The following is a 21,023-nucleotide window of genomic DNA, read 5'->3' as shown; positions in this document are numbered from 1 at the left end:
TGTTAACTGAAAAGAATAAGTAGTCCCAATTCATTATTACGGGACAAAATAATTACAATAACGATAATCTGTAAGAAAATACTTAAAGCATGCACATAAAAGAATGAAATTTCTTCACGTAATATACATGACGGGGAAGCTAATATAAAACAAAATTCAGCAAGATTTCTTATTTCACAGGTGATCCTTATCCTGATTTAGTATCAGGAGTATTTCAGTACATTGGTAAGCCTTGGTGAAGAGAATTGATTATGTACTAGCTACTGCAGCTTGACTGTATTGTTTCTCGAGTGGAGATTCGCATCGTAGTCATTCAGCATAACCAGATCTGAAGGTGTTCTCACAAAGTCCTTCCAACATCGAAAGCCGTACACGTCCCACGGCTGCACCTGTGCCGTCGAATCCTTTGGGATCACCAGATGAACAAGTTCCTTGTCCTCAATGGTTCTTTCACATTAACACTTCAAGAACCTAACAATAATACAGACAAGAAAGCATCTTTCAAATACCTTTTGACCTGGTCAGATGTTTTGTTTAGCAGATTTCGATATTGTCACAAGGACTTTTAGGGCTTCACAAAGAGCTTGGATTCTCGGTCCAAATTCACAATTAGTTTTTCTTAAAACTATGAAAAGGTGGGCGATCAGTGTGAATTAAAACGCTTTGAGGGTCGTACCCCAGAACGAGAAACATATGGTGATCCCACAGGGCTCGATGGCGCAGCTACAACCGTGGAATGAATATGGCTATCGCTGTTGGAAAAACTTTGTGAGAAGTCTTTCAGATCTAGTTCCGTTGAATGATTATGATGTCAATCTACACTTCAGAAACAATTTAGTCAACCTACAGTCACTGGTATATAGTTAATTTTCTTCGCCAAAGCTTACCAATGTACTGAAATGTGCCTAATTCAAATCAGGAAATTTACAGGTTCACCTGTGACGATTTGAAATTCCGTTAAATGCTGTTGTGTATATTACGTGAAGAAATTTCGTTCGTGTTGTGTGCATAGCGCAAAAAACCGTTTTGATTTAAGCATTTCATTATCGTAATTATTTTCTGTCATAATAATGAGTTACTTATCATTTTCAGTTATCAAAATACACGTATGTGAAACGGTGATCTAAACAACAAGAAACCTATGAATTTAAAACGTAAAAAGAATCATTTAAAACATAGAACAAATGTAAGTAAAATAAATACTTAGAATAGTAATAAATGATTAGATATTTTAATTAGGAACGCTGAAAATACTCCGCCAGCACATTATGTACAATTTATTTTCCGTAAATGGTGTTTCAGAAACCATCTTTATTACACAGGGATGTATGTGGCTTGAAAGCTTCTTTAATTTATATTGTAATTAAAGTTTTTATTTTTCAAAATCAGTTAATGGTGGTGGAATATTTTGCAAAATTTTAAATTATTGGAATGGAGAACATTAATTATTTATCATGTTAAAAACATTTTTATATGTATCACCGTTTCGAAGATATTCCCTCTAAATCTAAAATTGCGAATTACCTTTCGGGGTGTGTTTTACCCCTTAAAAGTGAAACTGGACACAAACAAAAAGATACTTATTGCATTATTTTGCCCCCTCTATACTCTGCCAAGTTCCATCAAGGTCGTTTATTAACACTTAACAATGTCCCCGTGTCAGATCATTTCCTTTGTTAGATCATTTCAATGAAATAACTACACAACTGCATTTCCTTGCTGCCGCCATCACCTTCCGTTTCTAGGTGCTCTACATTTGCTTGGAAGTTGGTAAAAGGAGCGACAGAGCAAAGAACATTCTTTATCCCCCCCCCCCCCCCCCCAAAGAAGCTATCATTGGAGATAATACGGTACTAATAAATAAATTAAACAATATTGTGTAGAGTAGGAAGTGAATAAGTGTTCCACGAAAAACTATTAATAACATAGGGTTTTATTTACCATTTTGATGACACTAATTTTTTTTTAATTTTAGTATGATTTTTACGTCATTATTTATGATTATAATAGAAGTAATCACTAATGAAACAAGTTTTTCTCTATTTTAAAATTTCATTAACCTTCGGAACAAAGAAGGTGTTCAGTCAAAGAACAGTATTCTCAAAGTGTTCACATGAGGACAGCCCCGTTGGCGATGGTGCCACTAGCATAGAAACTGCACCAACGAGTATTTGGGTTGCGTTTTTGGCTGAGTGCAGATTCATTCTGAGTAGTGATTCTAGAGGTCAACGTTATTGTGACAACGTATTCCACCTCCTTGTGCATATTTCTAGGCTACCTTCGGCCCTGACGTAATTTTTATGGATGAAAATGAGCGACCGCATCGAACAGCGCTGGTGCGGCAGCTCTTGGAACTAGAGAAGAACTGGTGAATGGACTGAACCTACCCTTGCCCCCGACTTAAATCCTATCGAGTACGTGTCGGGTACGTTGGGCATACGTATTGCAGTACGTTCACGTGCACCAAGAACCGTCCAGCAGACCGAGCGAGGTGGCGCAGTGGTTAGCACTCTGGACTCGCATTCGGGAGGACGACGGTTCAATCCCGCGTCCGGCCATCCTGATTTAGGTTTTCCGTGATTCCCCTAAATCGCTCCAGGCAAATGCCGGGATAGTTGCTTTGAAAGGGCACGGCCGACTTCCTTCCCTAATCCGATGAGACCGATGACTTCGCTGTTTGGTCTCTTCCCCCAAACAACCCAGCCCAACCCATCCGGCAGTTGTCAACCGCGCTGGTAGAGGAACAGTACGCCTTATTAGAAGAGTTCCTTCCCAACCTTGTGGCCAGCATGGGCTTACGATGCACAGCATTTATTGCTGTCCCTGATGATCACCGTGGTAGGAACCTAGTCTTGCTTTTTGTAATGTCCAGGGGACCATCATAAATCGCAGTGACTTAGGTGTAATTATTGTGGTTGGATAAAAGTATCATTTCTGTTCGTCTCATTGCGTATTTCTTTCAGTTACCTTCTATACTATATCGTAGCAGTTGTTTCTATGTATGGTCTAAGTTTCATCGAACTGTGTTGTTTGGCAGAGACACATTACGCTAAAGTTACTTCCATCCTTAAGTTCGGCACATCAGTATAGTTGTGTTGACAACTTCGGATTCATACCAAGAATGCTCGAAGAACATAACTTACAAACACTTTCTTTTTTATGGGACCAGCAACATATATTATGTCAGCCTTGAGTAAACTATTACTGCTACCCTTAGTTCCTGGATGTAATATTTTTTTTATTACCATTTTACAGTTGTTCGATGATTTGATGTTGCACGCGTATAACGTTTTTTTATTATTTTGACAGTTGTAGAAATTCACGTTTGACAGTTAGTTGTTTATAACGACCCGCAACAACATAAACATGCTACAGTAAACAACTATCTGTCAAACTTGAATTTCTATGACTGTTAAAATAATAAAAAACGTGTTATAATATACGTGAAACATCAAATCATCGAACAACTTTAAAGTGTTACTACATTATTACATCCAACAACTACGGACAGCAACTCAAGGTTGGCATATGTCCGTCTACAACGTCAGGACGTGAGTAGAATATCCGAGGATAAAAAGGCTTTATAAACTATATGTTACGTAAAATATAAATAAATACGATTATTTGCAGATATACCGATGAAGCCAACGAAGCCGAATTAAGCTTATACAGGGTGGTCCATTGATCGTGACCGGGCCAAATATCCCACGAAATAAGCGTCAACCGAAAAAACTACAAAGAACGAAACTCGTCTAGCTTGAAGGGGAAAACCAGATGGCGCTATGGTTCGCCCGGTAGATGGCGGTGCCATAGGTTCAAAAAATGGCTCTGAGCACTATGGGACTTAACTGCTCTGGTCACCAGTCCCCTAGAACTTAGAACTACTTAAACCTAACTAACCTAAGGACATCACACACATCCATGCCCGAGGCAGGATTCGAACCTACGACCGTAGCGGTCGCGCGGTTCCAGACTGTAGCGCCTAGAACCGCTAGGCCACTCCAGCCAGCGCTGCCATAGGTCAAACGGAAATCAATTGCGTTTTTTAAATAGGAACCCATATTTTTATTACATATTCGTGTAATATGTAAAGAAATATGAATGTTTTAGTTGGACCACTTTTTTCGCTTTGTGGTAGATGGCGCTGTAATACACTCAAACGTATATGTGGATGGTATCACGTAACATTCCGCCAGTGCAGACGGTATTTGCTTCGTGATACATTACCCGTGTTAAAATGGACCGTTTACCAATTGCGGAAAACATCGACATCGTGTTGATGTATGGCTATTGTGTTCAAAATTCCCAACGGGCGTGTGCTATATATGTTGCTCGGTATCCTGGACGACATCATCCAAGTGTCCGGACCGTTCGCCGGATAGTTACGTTATTTAAGGAAACAGGAAGTGTTCAGCCACATGTGAAACGTCATCCACGACCTGCAACAAATGATGATGCCCAAGTAGGTGTTTTAGCTGCTGTAGCAGACAAATTGCGCGAGAATTGGGAATCTCAAAAACGTCGGTGTTGAGAATGCTACATCAACATCGATTGCACCCGTACCATATTTCTATGCACCAAGAATTGCTTGGCGACGACTTTTAACGTCGTGTACATTTCTGCCACTGGGCAGAAGAGAAGTTACGGGACGATGAAAGATTTTTTGCACGCGTTCTATTTAGCGACGAAGCGTCATTCAGCAACAGCTGTAACGTAAACCGGCATAATATGCACTATTGGGCAACGGAAAATCCGCGATGGCTGCGACAAGTGGAACATCAGCGACCTTGACGTGTTAATGTATGGTGCGGTATTATGGGAGGAAGGATAATTGGCCCCCATTTTATCGATGGCAATCTAAATAGTGCAATGTATGCTGATTTCCTACGTCATGTTCTACCGATGTTACTACAAGATGTTTCACTGCATGACAGAATGGCAATGTACTTCCAACGTGATGGATGTCCGGCACATAGCTCGCATGCGGTTGAAGCGGTATTGAATAGCATATTTGATGACGTTCACTGGATCTGGCGTCCCCGGATGTCTTTCTGTGGGGTAAGTTGAGGGATATTTGCTATCGTGATCCACCGACAACGCCTGACAAAATGCTTCAGCGCATTGTCAATGCATGTGCGAACATCACGGAAGGCGAACTACTCGCTGTTAAGAGGAATGTCGTTACACGTATTGCCAAATGCATTGAGGATGACGGACGTAATTTTGAGCATTTATTGCATTAATGTGGTATTTACAGGTAATCACGCTGTAACAGCATGCGTTCTCAGAAATAGTAAGTTCCCAAAGGTACATGTATCACATTGGAACAACCGAAATAAAATGTTCAAACGTATCTACATTGTGTATTTCAATTTAAAAAACCTACCTGTTACCAACTGGTCGTCTAAAATTGTGAGCCATATGTTTGTGACTATTACAGCGCCATCTGTCACAAAGCGAAAAAAATGGTCCAACTAAAACATTCATATTTCTTAACGTAATACACGAATATGTAATAAAAAATGAGGGCTCCTATTTAAAAAACGCAGTTGATATCCGTTTGTTCTATGGCAGCGCGATCTAGCGGTCCAGCCATAGCACCATCTGGTTCCCCCTTCAAGCCAGACAAGTTTCATTCTTTGTAGTTTTTTCGTTTGACGCTTATTTCGTGAGATATTTGGCCCGGTCACCATCAATGGACCATCCTGTATACAAAATAAAACATCAAGCAGCATACTGTCTAGTAATTCTTTTCATAATTACCAACACTTGTCCGACAGCTTATTTAGTTCTTACCGTCAGTAAAAGAGACATGAAGTTTTCAAGAGGAAAACTGGGCCCTTGCCCATGGGTTTCTTTGGCGCCACAGAGATGCTTTTCATAGGGAAGTTCTGGTCTCAAACGTGTGTGTGAAATCTTATGAGACTTAACTGCTAAGGTCATCAGTCCCTAAGCTTACGCACTACTTAACCTAAATTATCCTAAGGACAAACACACACACACCCATGCCCGAGGGAGGACTCGAACCTCCGCCGGGACCAGCCGCACAGTCCATGACTGCAGCGCCTTAGGCCGCTCGGCTAATCCCGTGCGGCTGTTCCGGTCTCAGCTGGATGCAAAGTGTCATCTTGTTGGTAGTTCCAGAGCAATGGACGTTGGAGCAGGGGACCGAGCGACGTGGCGCACTAGTAAGACATGACCCGCATTCGGGACGCCGACGGTGCAAATCCCCGTGAAGCCATCCAGATTCTAGTTTTCCGTGATTTTTCTAAATGGCTTAAGACAAATGCCAGGATGGTTCGTTTGAAAAGGATACGCCGCCATCCCTCCCCAGTCTAAGCGAGTGCTCCATCTCTAACGACCTCGTCATCGACGGGTGGTTAAACGTAATTCTTGGATTTTTTGTTGGAACAAGCAGCGTTATCCAACTGCTAATCTTGCGGTGATCTGGCATAGTGGTTGTCCGTGGCGAGTGCTGACGTGTGTCACAGCGAACGCAGTGAGTGTGAGGGGAAGAAACTGCAAAGCTGCAAACAAAGCTTTGTTCCCGGGCACGACCTGATTCCCAGCATCCCGTACCGCCACGTCCCATCAAGTCACGTTACGTCACCCCGACCGCCAAGCGCCGACGGTCACGCGAAGCGCTCCGCCCGTGTGTTTCCCCATGCAAATGAGCCCAACACGGGTAGCAATCGCGGCACGAGCTTTCAGCCGAGTATGGGAATTAGGACGTTCTCATACGAAACATTCCAATAAGGCGGCGCGCCCGTAAGCGCGGACGACCCAATCTGCCGCCGGGTTAGTAATTTATTCGCCGCTTACTTCACTCTTTTTTGTCGGGATTTCTCAGCGATTTGTCTCGTATCCACCGTAATTTACCACCCTTGCTGGTAGTGGATCTATCAATTTTCCCGACTAAACGTTTTATTTTAATAACCATCATCGCGTTGCACGCGAACAGTAGCGCCCCATCGCCGAAGATTTACTGGGCTTCCGAAAGCCAACTGGCGCCAGCAGTCTCATTTTCATGGCTCTGTCAGACGACACTGCCTTTACACTTCTGAATACTAACAACAGTGTAGGTCAACCTTGACTTAAAGAAGCTGAACACTGTGGCGGGATATTCCTTTCTTTATTTTCGTTTCAGAAAAAGGGATGGTATGAAATGTATCATACATCGTGCAATAGCTGTTATGATAGTCTCACTTAAGAATCCATTGTGGATGAAATTTTCGTATCAGCTTAGCGAAGTCTATTTTATATCAATTTACATACATGGTTCTTCAGCGGGCGCTTCACAGGTCTGCTGTTGAATTTACAGCTAACATGATGATTCACTGTATTGATTGTAGTGTCATTCTTTGGTAAACTACAGCAAATTCTGACTCATGTAGCGTTAAGATACAGCTGTAAGTGTCGTAATACCTGTTCCCATTAGTTCCACACATGTGTTTTGGTTCGAATTCTCTGTCACTAAATCCTGAAAAAACACACTATACACAGTTCAGTTGTAAGATATTTCCTTTCAGTATGTGCTTAAAATATGTCGACAACCACACAGAAGAGGTTGACAGAGTTTAATTCCTCGGATTACAATTTTACAGTAAAATCAAGTGGAAGCGGAATACCACAGAACTTCTGAAGTACCGAAACAAATCTTTATTTGTAATGCGGTTGTTGTCCAACATAGGTGATATAAAAAAGCTAGCATACTTCATTTATTTTCATTCCACAATATCATGCCTTTTTTGGGTCACTTTATCAAGCCTAATTAAAGTTTTGCGGGTCCTAAAGGATACAATATGAATTATTTGCAGTGTAAACTCAGGAACGTCCTGCTGAGGCCAATTCAACAAAAAGGCGGTGCTAGTTACTGCATTATGATTATCTATTTTTCGAAGCGATAACTCAGCTCGTGGATTCGATAATAATAATAAGAAGAAGAATAAGAATACGCTACAAAGAGGTTTAAAGACATTTACTTTGGTCCAAAAGGTGTCCATTATTCAGGAACAAACATATTCCATAACTTTCCACCAGCCACGAAATGTTTAGCTACTAATACGAGTAAACTGCAGTTTAATAGAAGCCTAAAGGATTTAATGACAGCCAACACAGACACCATTAACGTATCTCAGTTAACGTATACGTTACTAATAATACCAAATAATGTGAAGTTATATAAAATCTGACATCTGCACACCTCATCTTCTCCATCAACATCTACAGCTACACTCCACAAACCATATAATGTTGTGCAGTAAAGTGATCAGCGTAAATTGAATTTCTCTTTTATGGTGTGTGGCTACAAAAGTCTAAGAATTGTCTTATGCACCTCCATTTACTTATTTTGTGATAAGTGTCTTACCTCTCAAAATTAAAATTTGTTTAAGATTTTTGTCTTGTTCCGCATCCATAAGGACAATTTCATTTGCGGTCTGTGGAAGGAACATTAGCATATCTCTTTTTTGAATATACAGGGTGTTTCAAAGTCTTTGCAAGAAACATCTTTTTGTGATGTATCACGTCATTGGGAACAACTTTTGTTAAACACAAAATGTTCGCTGACGAATCCCAGCGACGCGACATTATGCGTTGTTTAAGGCTGGTGATGCCCCTGAGAGACGGCAGAGTGAAGGCACTCTGTGGCGTTCGTACGCAGTGTGTTGCCTATCATCCAGTCGTCTGCTTCAAATGAAAGGTGGAAGGTTGTGTAAAATTGAAGTTTCTGATTCACTTCTAAAATAATTTTATCCACATAGAGACACAAATTTTTAAGGATTTCTTGTTGAAAATCACTCTTCCAATTTACTGTTGTAGGTAATGCACGGCAATACCTGGTTAGTAGACCCTGCTAATTTGCCGAAATCTACAGTTGCATTTACATGGATATTCTGCAAAACAAACTTAAAGTCCTGGCGGAGGGTTCATCGAACCGCCTTCACAATAATTCTTTATTATTCCACTCTCGAATAGCGCGCGGAAAAAAGAACACCTGTTTCATTCCGTGCGAGATCTGATTTCCCTTATTTTATTATGATGGTTGTTTTCCCGCGAGTAGGTCACCGTCAACAAAATATTTTCGCGATCTGAGGAGAAAATTGGTGATTGAAATTTTATGAGAAGATCGCGCCGCAACGAGAAACGCCATTGTTTTGATGATGTCACCCCAAATCCTGCATCATATCTGTAACACTTTCTCCCCTGTTTTTCGATAATGCACAAACCGCTGCCTTCTTTGAAATTTCTCGATTTACTCCGTTAATTCTATCAGGTAAGTATCCCACACCGCGCAGCAGCAGTCCAGAAGAGAACGGACAAGAGTAGTGTAGGCAGTCTCTTTACATCTTGCATCTTTTAATCGTTCATCCAATAAAATGCAGCCTTTGGTTCCTCTCCCCCACAGCATTTACAGTTTGTACTTTCCAATTTGTGTTGTTTGTACTCGTCATTCCTAGTTATTTAACTGAATTCACGACTTTTAGATTTGATTGAGTCATCGCGTAACCGAAGTGTAGCAGATTGTTTTAGCACTCAAATGGATGACCTCACACTTTTCATTATTTTAGGTCAATTGCCAATTTTCGCACCATTCAAATATCTTTTTTTTAAATCGTTTCGCAATTTGTTTTATCTTCTGATAACTTTACTGGAGATAAGCAACAGCATAATCTGCATACAACCTAAGACGGCTGCTCAGATTTTCTGCTAAATCAACAACAGAGGGCCTATAACACTACATTGAAGAACGCCAGAAATCAATTCTGTTTTACTCGGTGACTTTCCGTCAGTTACTACGAACTCTGACCTCCCAGACAGGAAATCACGAAACCTATCGCTCGTTCTGTTACAGGATCATTCAGTAAGTGCGAAAACTCCTCAGAGATGCTCGTCGAACTTCAGTGACAGTCGCTACAAAAGAGATGCCATAAACCACGGTGTGGTTTGCTGCTAAAATTCCTAGAACACGCGTTCCTGAAGTTTGATGATGTTTGGTTTGTAGGGCGCTCAACCGCGCGGTCATCAGCGCCCATAAAAAGTCCCAGTTTTGACTCAGTCCAATTTTTACACAATCCAATCTAGCCACTGTCACGAATAATGATGATGATGATGATGATGATGATGAAATGATGAGGACCAGAAAAACACCCAGTCCCGTTCCTGAAGTCAATCAATACATTGCTTCCTCCTACCTATATATCACGAAAAGGCCACAAAGGTAAAATTAGAAAGGAGACCGGCTGGTGCAAGTCGCCACTTCGGCGACTTCCGCGTCGATGATAATGATGATGAGGAAGAGGAGGACAACACACAAACCGTATGAAGATGGTATCTGTTCTTTTGAAAATGTCCGAAAAAACAGATACCATCTTCATATAGTTAAGGCTAACCGGCCATTGACCTTCTTCTTCTGTGCGGATGCACGCGCATTGCCCGAACTCTTACGGGACTCGGTAAGATTGTCTGCCACGAGTAATGAGTGTAGTGGGCAGCGGCACTACGAATGTAGTGTGTGGACATTGAGTTGTGAATGTGGGTCTCACGGGGAGCGTGCAAGGATAAATCCCTGCAGTAGCACTATCCTCTGTGCCCTCGGTGGCTCAGATGGATAGAGTGTCTGGCATGTAAGCAGGAGATTCCGGGTTCGATTCCCGGTTGGGGCGCACATTTTCAACTGTCCCCTTTGATGTATATCAACGCCCGTCGACAGCTTAGGGTCTTGATTTAATTATCATTACACACAAACCGAATCCCGAGTGGAGGAAATCTCCAACACCGCCGAGAATCGAACCGGCGGCCTCGTCATCGACAGTCAGCAACGCTATCCATAAGACCACGAGCTACTGATGGTAAAACTAGTCTTGCTCACACAGAGACTTACCATCAATCGTTCTTTTCACGCACCATTCGCGAATGGAACACAACAGAGGGGAAGTGACAGTGGTACACCCACTAAACACCATAACTTGACTTGCGGAGTGTACATCTAGATGCAGATGTAAGTAAACTTGCTGAATTGAGGAACAAACGCATCTCCAAACTCTAACGTCATTTTAATCGATTTTAGCTTTTCAAGCTAGAGTGCTTCCCTTGTTAGTAATAAGGCGCCATCAGCTCTGGATTCATCCAACTTCGTTGAACTGCCTCTGGAAACTATCTGAAGCTGTCATCTCTACACACATACCACTGACATCCTGGCAGTACTTCTGTCAAAGAAGACAGCATTGTGCTTTGTGCGTGGCAACCTGGGACAGATTGCGTATATTTCGGGATCTTTTTCTTTTCTTTCGAGCTTTATTTTGACTGCTGTTGCCCGCCATCTTATTACTATATGCAAGCCGTGTGCTTCGTACAGACCCCTTTAGCCCGTACCTACCGCCACCACCGCGCAGCAAAATCATGCTACGCAGTTGAGGCCACGGGCACTGTTGCCCAGCCAGCAGCACCACGTGCAGGTGGGGCTGCTTGGAGTTCTTTTGTCTGCTCTTTGGTATTATATTTCATCTACTTACGGCAATTAAACTTAATTTTTGAAAGAAAAATACATGAATTTGGAAGTGGGAAACTGTAAATTTATGGCATAATTTAAGAAGAGAATAAAAAGACAGGAAAGAGTAGACATAAATGTCCCTTCACCAACACCACTTGGGAAGGGGACTTGGTACTGAACTTCATGTCCAGTGTGCCTGTGTGGTGTTACCCATTTTAGCATTATCTGCATGAACACCTCTCCTCGGGAAAATTAGATTTGTTCAGTGCATGCAGATGTAATCTAATATATGCTTGGAGTCGTTTGTTAGGGTGCTATGCGAGTTAATGTTTGTTTTGGTACATAACAACTACTAATAGTCCGCAGCTCGTGGTCGTGCGGTAGCGTTCTCGCTTCCCGCGCCCGGTTTCCCGGGTTCGATTTCCGGCGGGGTCAGGGATTTTCTCTGCCTCGTGATGACTGGGTGTTGTGTGATGTCCTTAGGTTAGTTAGGTTTAAGTAGTTCTAAGTTCTAGGGGACTGATGACCATAGATGTTAAGTCCCATAGTGCTCAGAGCCATTTGAACCAACTACTAATACTTGGTTAGTTAGTAAACAAATTTTACATGGCTTTGGAATAATATGCTGCCTCGATGTACTCTAGTTAAGTTATACACAGATCTTATGCCGCTGTAGCAGAAATAGCAAGCCACAACTAACCCAGTTATTAACCTTGAAACAAAATATTTGTGTGACACAGCTACTTTCTCAGAGTAATGCACTTGTTAATCTTGCATATATAGCATAATGTGCATGATCTGTTACTCAGGTTACCTTCCACTGGGAAAGTGGGTGCACTCATCGACTGTTATGTGATTTGTAAATTATAGAGCGCAGCAATCAGTCGTCCTTTTCTTGTAGGTTTTATTACGCAAATCCAGATTTCGGCTAGTGCCTAGCCATTATCAATGCAACATTTTCTAATCTCGATGCATGTTAGTCCCCTGTTGTTGACTGACGCCCGAACAACAGGGAATTAACAAGAATCGAGATTAGAAAATGTTGCATTGATAGCCGAAATCTGTATTTGCGTAATAAAACCTACAAAACAAGGACGACTGATTGGTGCGCTCTATAACTTATAAATTTATATGATCTGTTACTGTTGTATATTAACACTGTTTGAATTACTGCTTACATATCTTATATTACATTCGTATTAATTTATATTACTACTTAACAATGATGTGCACACGTTTTCACGTGGATTCTAGAACAATATCTGTTCGGGGACTATTCTAATTACTTCTTCTTTTAATTTCATTCATGCATTAGGAGACATAAATAGCGATCTTTGACTTATGTTCACGTTAATGCATGTTCTATGTGTTTATGTTACGTGTGTTTTGTGTGCCAGTGTCATGTCAGTGTTGTAACTGTCACTGGTTTCATCATCAAACACATTTCCACACTCTAACGTCATTTTATTCGGCTTTTAGCTTTTCGAGCTAGAATAATTCCCTTGTAAGTAATAAAGACACCATCGACCCTGGTTTCACCCAACTTTGTTGAGCAGTCTCTGGGAACCTATTTGAAGCGATCGTGTCTACACGCACATCACTGACATCCTGGCACTCTTCCTGTCGAAGAAGACAGCACTGAGCTTTGAATGTGGCCACCGGAGACACGGGGCTAGGGCGCTCTGACATATGTTGCGGGACTCCCCAGTTCTGCGTAGGCGGCGAGGCGAAAGCGCACTTTCGCTGCTACGTCACGCTACGCCTGACGCCCACGCGCACTCTCGCGGCAGCCGATGCGCAGGACACGTAACAGGGCAGCACTCCAAGGGCAGCTGGCCATCCCAGCCTCGAGCGGGGAATCACCACTTACTGCTAGCCGGGGGAATTCTCGGCCATGCGCGCCTTTTATCGCCTTGTAAGGCGTGAGTCTTCCCGCGTAATATACTTCGTAATGTTCGATGTTTCAACACATACCAAGTTATTCATCCTTGTCAGTCTTGAGCTGCACAACAACGAAACTGTCAGACCAGTGTGTACATGTTATGCATGTGTCGCGCGGCAGATACAAGCGGCATGGTGCTGGTGAGATAATCAGCCGTTAGCAATTTCATTGTAGATCTGCTATCGACCAGGAGCAAAAGATAAATTATACGGTACTCACGTAAGATACAAAACAGCATCAACTTATTCGTTAGGTAAAGGTGATTTTATGTAGAATAGGGTGAGCATCTTCCAGTAACTAATTCAGCATAACCCGAAAACTACGCTTTAATCGTCTATTTTCCTCCACCTAGGACCTCAGCAAGACTGTACGAATACTGACGACAGATGTCCTTTGATACTTTGCAGACTTCTCACAGTTTTTTCAGACAGACCGCTTTCTGTGTCACTTCAATACAGTCCTGAGCGCTAATCTTTTAGACATTCTTGCCACAGATCAGTCCTCTGGAACCTCCTGCCTCTCCACATATTTCTCACTCTTTCCACCTACTGCAGTACAAAGATTTTTGTGTGCTTATTACGACACGGTCGTCGTAAAATACGTCTTTATGAGTTTCATGGCGCACAGCGCTGTAAGCATTAGGTGATAGAGTGAAAATTAACCGTACAGACATTCAGCGACATATTCGGAGACTTCGCAATTTAGAATTCGTTCAGGACTGGCGGCTATTGCTTGGAAAAAGTCAGTAACTATCACGTCCGCAGAGGCACCCAAGCCTTGGTGTGCATACAAGTGCTTGCGCTGTTTTTCGACATCTCGGTTTGACGGGTTCTCTGTGAGGTAGGTTCCGTAGAGGGGAAACAGGCCGGGAGTGAAAATGCCAGAGATAAGAATCATTAACATTTATTCGCCTTCTTCGCTAGGTCTGCGAATAATGCGACCGCTCTCTGATCTAAATACACTAGATTTGTTGAACATTCAGAAAAAAATTGCGTGTATTAAATTATCAGTAGCCAGCGTATTGTTAATGCTGCCTCACCTGATTATACCCGCAGTCTGATCAAGAGTATATCGTTCACAGCTATAGGAATTTCAGAATAACTGAAATAATATGTAAGATTTTGTGTAGTTGCTCACGGGACTAAGGTATTTGAGAAACTTCTCTACGATAGTTCTTTCAGGACTGCATGTAGAATAGGGTAGTGTCTAATAGTAGATCTGCATATCAGACAACATATCCGTAATTTTGCGAGGTTTTTTTATTTATAATACCATGGAGTGATTGAGATTTTGTAAAACAGCTTCACGTATAATGCTCAGCTAATTATCTCTATATATAAAAGGCAATGTCCCGTGGCTGACTCTCATAGCCCAGCCCAAATCGATAAGGATAGAAACATAAAATATGGAGTGGGTGTGGATCTTATACTGCAGTCGTCGTTTAAAAGAGGATTTTTCGAAGTTGCAACCCTAAGGGGGTGAAGTAGGGGAAGAAGGTTTTTTTAAAGAAACATCACTATTAAGATAGTTTTGAAGCTAGACCTACAGTAATTGGTATTCGGTCAGAAATAAAGAAATACATGTTCCAGCATTTTGGGAAATTTTACCCAGTGGTAGTGGAATAGTGGGTGAAAGTTTTTTGAAAATATATCATTATTAAAGGACTAATAAAACATTTTTAAAGATACATATATAAACATTCGACTTCTAGTTTACAAATAAAAAAACACGTGTTCCAGTTTATGGAAATTGAACCCCGTGGGGGACACGGAGTTTTTTATTTATTTTTATTGAAATATTTTTATGGAAATATTTCACTGTGCAAGCATTTTTGAAGCTAAATCTATGAAAATTTGTATTTGGCTTCTCTGTTATGGTTTTTGGAAACTAAACCCCTAAGAGGGTGAAATAGTCAGATTGATTCACTGGCTCACCATCGCCCAGTCCAAAGAGCTCAGGACAGAAACTTGACGTTTAGAGAGGGTGTGCATCTTATACTGTAGGCATCGTTTAAGAAGGGATTGTCCAAAATTCCACTCCTGCGGGGATGAAGAAGGGGATTAAAGGCTTTTAGAAAGTAAGTCGCTATTAACGGAATTTTGAAGCTAGAACTACGAAAACTGGTAGTTGGCTTCTCAGTCAGAAAATAAAAATGCACGTTTCAGCATTTTTAGAAACTCAACCACTAAGGGGGTGGAATAGTGGGTGAAAGTTTTATTGAAAGGACTTTTAAGGCTACATCTATGACGACTGGTATTTGACTTCTGGCTTAGAAATAAAAAGAAATGTGTTTCAGCGTTTCTGGAAACTCAACCCCTAATGGAGTGCAATAGGAGTTGAAAATTTTTTAGAAAATATTTCGTCACATTAAAAAAATTTTTAAGCTAAATTTGTGAAAAGTGGTATTTCACTACTCGGTTAGATATAAAGAAATATTTGTTATGGGATGGAAGTTGCTACGGAAATATCTCCACAAGAACGCAAAATGCATGATTAACACAAACTTTGGACTCCAGCTATCAGAATCGCATTTTGATCAGAAGTACATTCGGAAAAAACCATGCTTATGCAGCCTTCATTAACATGAAAAGCCTAAAGTGTGTTGCAATTATTAACAACATAAAAATTCGATTAAATACAATCAAAGCAAAAATTTCTGCAAGCCATAAGTCTACTCGAGCGAAGCAAGGAGCGCGAAGCTAGTTTCTTATATAATATTGTCACTAAATTATTATGTGACCTGAAGATGTTCAGAACTGACCGCTACGGGATGTTTAATAATGTAAAAGTAAATCTGTGTGAATATACAATGAAGTTAATAAAGAAATAACATCTTTATCAAACGCAGGCATCGCCCTACAAGGGAACAGTGATTGTTGGGAATTATTGTACAGATCAATCGCCACAGGTCGGCTATTAGACATAACTAGTTCCCTCATCAGACATATCTTAAGATATTCATTGCCCTCATACAGTCATATGTATAATTTCACCGTATATGATGCAACTGAATTAATATAAGAAGAAATACGTGTTATGTGGCGGAATTCGCGAACAAACAACGGATGATTAATGACGGAAGCGGAAGGATTTTTAGGCTTCCGATACAGTAGGACCATAGTTGAAGTCACCACATTGGAAATGACAGCAACCACAGGCGCACAAGGGTAACGAGTTCCGAAGTCATGTTACAAAGAGGCCGCAAGCACGTTCCACGTCGTCGTTCTGAGAAGGGCTGACGCGAGAACAGCCTTGACGCTGCATCGTAAATCTGGGTCACCATCAGCAGCGATGGTTGGCGCTAGGTCAGGCGCTTTCGGGTTGGAGGACACGTACTTTGTTAGGCAACATTCAAGAACACTCAATAACCGTAGTTTATCACATAAACACGCTGCTGTAAAAGAAGTGTTGCAGTTTTGACCCATTTGTTCTGTCTGTTATCCCGGTGAGCTTTGCACTTGAACGTTAACTTTTCTACTGATGACGATTATTGCCTAAATTTATAGAGTATCCTGAGTAAGTTTTGAATTGCAAATTTTTCAATATGGCAATATACTTAAATGAAGCGAAATTAGACAGGTCTGAGCTTATAACTGCAACACAATCTTTCCCAGAATTTACAGTAGGATTATTTACAACTTACAAACGTCGGAAGAGCACAATTCCTGTATGATCATTATCGTTCTATGGAGCGACCCAAAAGCAAAAATGGTTCAAATGCCTCTGAGCACTATGGGACTTAACTTCTGAGGTTATCAGTCCCCTAGAACTTAGAACTACTTAAACCTAACTAACCTAAGGACATCACACACATCCATGCCCGAGGCAGGATTCGAACCTGCAACCGTAGCTGTCGTACGGTTCCAGACTGTTGCGCGTAGAATCGCTCGGTCACCCCGGCCGGCCAACCCAAAAGCAACTAGATCCTTCGCACAATGCGTGATCTCATACAGAAATTCTTTCACTCTGTCTCTCTCTCTCTCTCTCTCTGTGTGTGTGAGTGTGTATGTGTGTGTGTGGTGTGTGTGTAGTACACCTTCGTACTCTGAGAATTATTTTCTCATTGTAGTGCGGTAGGTGATAACATGACGAATAATACGGGTTGAAACTAGAGCACAGTAGCATGAATACCCCCCCCCCCCTCTTACCACCCTTGCAAACCCTTTGTGGACTACACGGTTTCTGACTCTATTCTGGAAATTCCTTTCGTAGTAGTTGCGGACTAACTTAATCTCTGTACTCATAAATAGCCATGATGACGATTAGAAGCGTTCCACGTTGTTTTTTTGCCAAGGTCATGTGACTGTTTTGTGCGAATGACTAGCGAATGCTCATGCAACGAGTGCTCATTAGGATAAATATGGAGACGAAAGAAAAGGAGAGAATGAAACTCGATGCCGCCACGTTGTCCTCGCCCTATGAGGCTACCGACAAGTTCTGAATTTGTCACAGGACTTTCACTATCATTTTAGTGACCGCGAATTGTCCACCACTGGCTCGCGTGATAATACGATCCCGTAATCGAAATCAATAAAGTTAAACAACTTACTGGGACCAGCACTTCGAAGAAGTACAATTTATCTTCACGTTTGGTGTAGTTAAAATTCTTTTGCTCTGATCATTGTCTAAATGATACTGAAATGCAATTTTCTCGTCCTAGAGGTTACGTTGACCAACGGCTTTGCCGCAGTGGTAACACCTTTTCCCGTCAGGTCACCGAAGTTAAGCGCTGTCGGGCTGGACTTTCACTTGGATGGGTGACCATCCGGTCCACCGAGCGCTGTTGGCAAGGGGGGGTGCACTCAGCCCTTGTGAGGCAAGCTGAGGAGCTACTTGATTGAGAAGTAGCGGCTCCGGTGTCGGAAACTGACATACGGCCTGGACAGCGGTGTGCTGACCACATGCTCCTCCATATCGGCATTCAGTGACGCCTGTGGACTGAGGATGACACGGCGGCCAGTCGGTACCTTTGGCGGTCTGTGCGGGAGGAGTTTAGTTTTTTAGAGGTTCCGTTGTACGCAATGTGATATCTCAGAACCACAATCTACAGCGTTCTAGTCGTGGACCTTTGAATTCGTGGAATGCCCCTCCAACGTTCCCACTACCACGGCCAGTGTCACGTTGTTAGTCAGTTATGACTGGAAATAAAAAAAATGAGACCGTGCAGCACATACAGAACAATACTGCCGCAAACGTTAGCCACGTTGACCTTGCTAATATCAGACACAGTTTTCCAGAGACAGCTGAACGACAGCGAACGCACGATAAGCTAATGAGATGGCGTCCGTATCGGAGTGGCGCGGCATAGAGTCGGTCAATATGCGACGCCCTCGGACACACGTGTGACATTGACACGTTTGGCTTAACGAGATCTGGGCGGCTACGAAGAGAAACTATCCCCCTGTATTATGTTTAGTTTATTTAATCTTTACTCAGTTCAACACTTTTGTCAGGAACAGAGTGCTATAGAAATTAATCAAATACACGGAAACGAAATTGATCGAGCAAATAAATATATACGAAACTTATTGAAAGAAAACAATAAATCATGATACTGCCGCATGCCAAAATGAAAATAACAAGGAAAACAAAGAGAATAACGATAACAACACACAGGACTAGAATTGCTTCTGTTAACAAAAACAATGTGTGATTTGATATGGACAAGAAGTGACTGACTTCGGCAGAGTACACTAACCGTATACAGGGTAGTTACTATTAAACTCTCACTATTAAACTCTCACTACTTCAGCCAGTGTTGACGGAAAACTATTTACGGTACAGGAACCCAACTTTATAGGAATGATGTTCAGACTGTGCGCTGTAGGATTTGCGTTGTTGGCAGCGATAGTGTCATGACTTGCCGTTAGGTGTCGGTGGCCGTACAGCACTTAGGGTTGAAACACAGGCATCAGTGCGCATTATAGTTGCAGTCAACATAGATGAGCGTGGATTTACTCGCACAGTTGTTTTATCAAAACAACAGCAATAGTGCTGCTGCTATTCGCGTGTATTCTTTCCGCAACGGGGTTTAAGAACACGTTTCGGAAGTTATAATTAAGTGGCGATTTGGGAGTTGCCTCTGGAATAATCTAACGGCCAACTGCACCAAAAACTTCTGAAGAAGTTGCTGTTGCCACGGTTGAGAACGCTGGACGCAATGTGCGATCTTCAAGCGATCCACGAGCTGTGTCAGGACAGCTTTCGACAAGTGCTGCGAACAACTGGGAAATGGTATCTCTAGTGCGGTTCCACGTTGTCGTCGATGCAGATGGTCGTCAGATTGAGCAACGCCTGTAACGTGTAAAGCAATCGTGGTACGTAATTAACAAATGTTTCCCACTCGTGTGGAAATTAAAAAGTATTTCTTTCAATTGTTTATTCGATAATTCTCTTCCGCGTGTCCCTACCGGCTGGCTCTGAGCACTATGGGACTGAACTTCTGAGGTCATCAGTCCCCTAGAACTTGGAACTACTTAAACTTAACTAAACTAAGGACATAACAAACATCCATGCCCGAGGCAGGATTCGAACCTGCGACCGGAGCGATCGCAGACTGAAGCGCCTAGAACCACTCGGCCACACCGGCCGGGCGTCCTTACCGATGTTTCCGAAATGTTTCATCGTCCTACAACCATTAGTTTTTCATGGGGGCCTTCTGAAGAAGCAAAAGTGTAATTATAACTAGCCTATATTTCAGACAAAGGCCAAAATGGAAAGAGAAGTATAAATTCATCATCATCACATTCAAAATGTCAAAACTGCATCGTCTACAGTCCTGAATAAGACAGAAATCGAAGAAGACCTCTACTGTCATTACACGCGAACAGATGCCTGATTTGTTCTACTTGAATCACTCACCAAGTTCTATTTTTCAGTTGAGATATCCTATATACTCCTTGCCCGTTAAAAAATTATTTACTAATAATTTTTATTGTGGAAGTCATCCTGACGCACAGAATAAACAATCACAGCAGGAGGTAATCAGGTGAAGTGCCGTGAGCAAAAGGAACTTCGTGAGTTATTCAATAAAAAAGTTTCCTAAAATACTGATAACCATTAGGCACATGTACACGCGTAAATTGAAATCTCCTGACGTATTAAATCGTTTCTTTCTTTCTGTTCAGCGTATGTTGAGATTGCTTGTTCTAATGGGTTTCGCGCATTGATACGCAATTTAAAAATTTACAATACATCCAGCGTTGTTACAAATTTGGCCTGTGCAGGCCCTTGTCCATAAACAAAGATATAAATCGGAAAACTTTGTAAGTTTCGTATTAAAACAGAGTGAAGTAAATAAAAGAAATCGAAGCTTCACAGTGGTTTTCATCACATGTTAAACTGTACAATATTCTCAAGTCAACGCCATCTGTAGATATCCACCAGATCAATACAAACGATCTGGTCGTCACATCAAGTTCCACGATAAAGCACTCCTTTCAACTTTCCTCCAACTGTTTCACGAAATAACGGTGTTATATGAACCAACATGATGGATGCACAGAATCACGCTCTGTTCGAACTCAGTTCATTCTTTCGTTGAGTCGTTCTGCAGGGACTTTATATCATCAGATGTTGATTCTTTGCATC

At 41.8% G+C, this 21,023-nt stretch overlaps 1 protein-coding gene across 1 annotated transcript in view; it reads right to left on the bottom strand.

Moving 5' to 3' along the window:
* The window catches only part of LOC124774486 (U-scoloptoxin(19)-Sm1a), a 54,093-nt gene that overhangs the window by 28,179 nt on the left and 4,891 nt on the right, over positions 1-21,023 (bottom strand). The gene's annotated exons all lie outside the window — the stretch shown is intronic.

This window comes from Schistocerca piceifrons, chromosome 1 (assembly GCF_021461385.2).
Source record: "Schistocerca piceifrons isolate TAMUIC-IGC-003096 chromosome 1, iqSchPice1.1, whole genome shotgun sequence".
Taxonomy (NCBI): Eukaryota; Metazoa; Arthropoda; class Insecta; order Orthoptera; family Acrididae; genus Schistocerca; species Schistocerca piceifrons.
The sequence above is the reverse complement of the archived record's forward strand: the minus strand, read 5'-3'. Positions and strand labels throughout refer to the sequence as shown.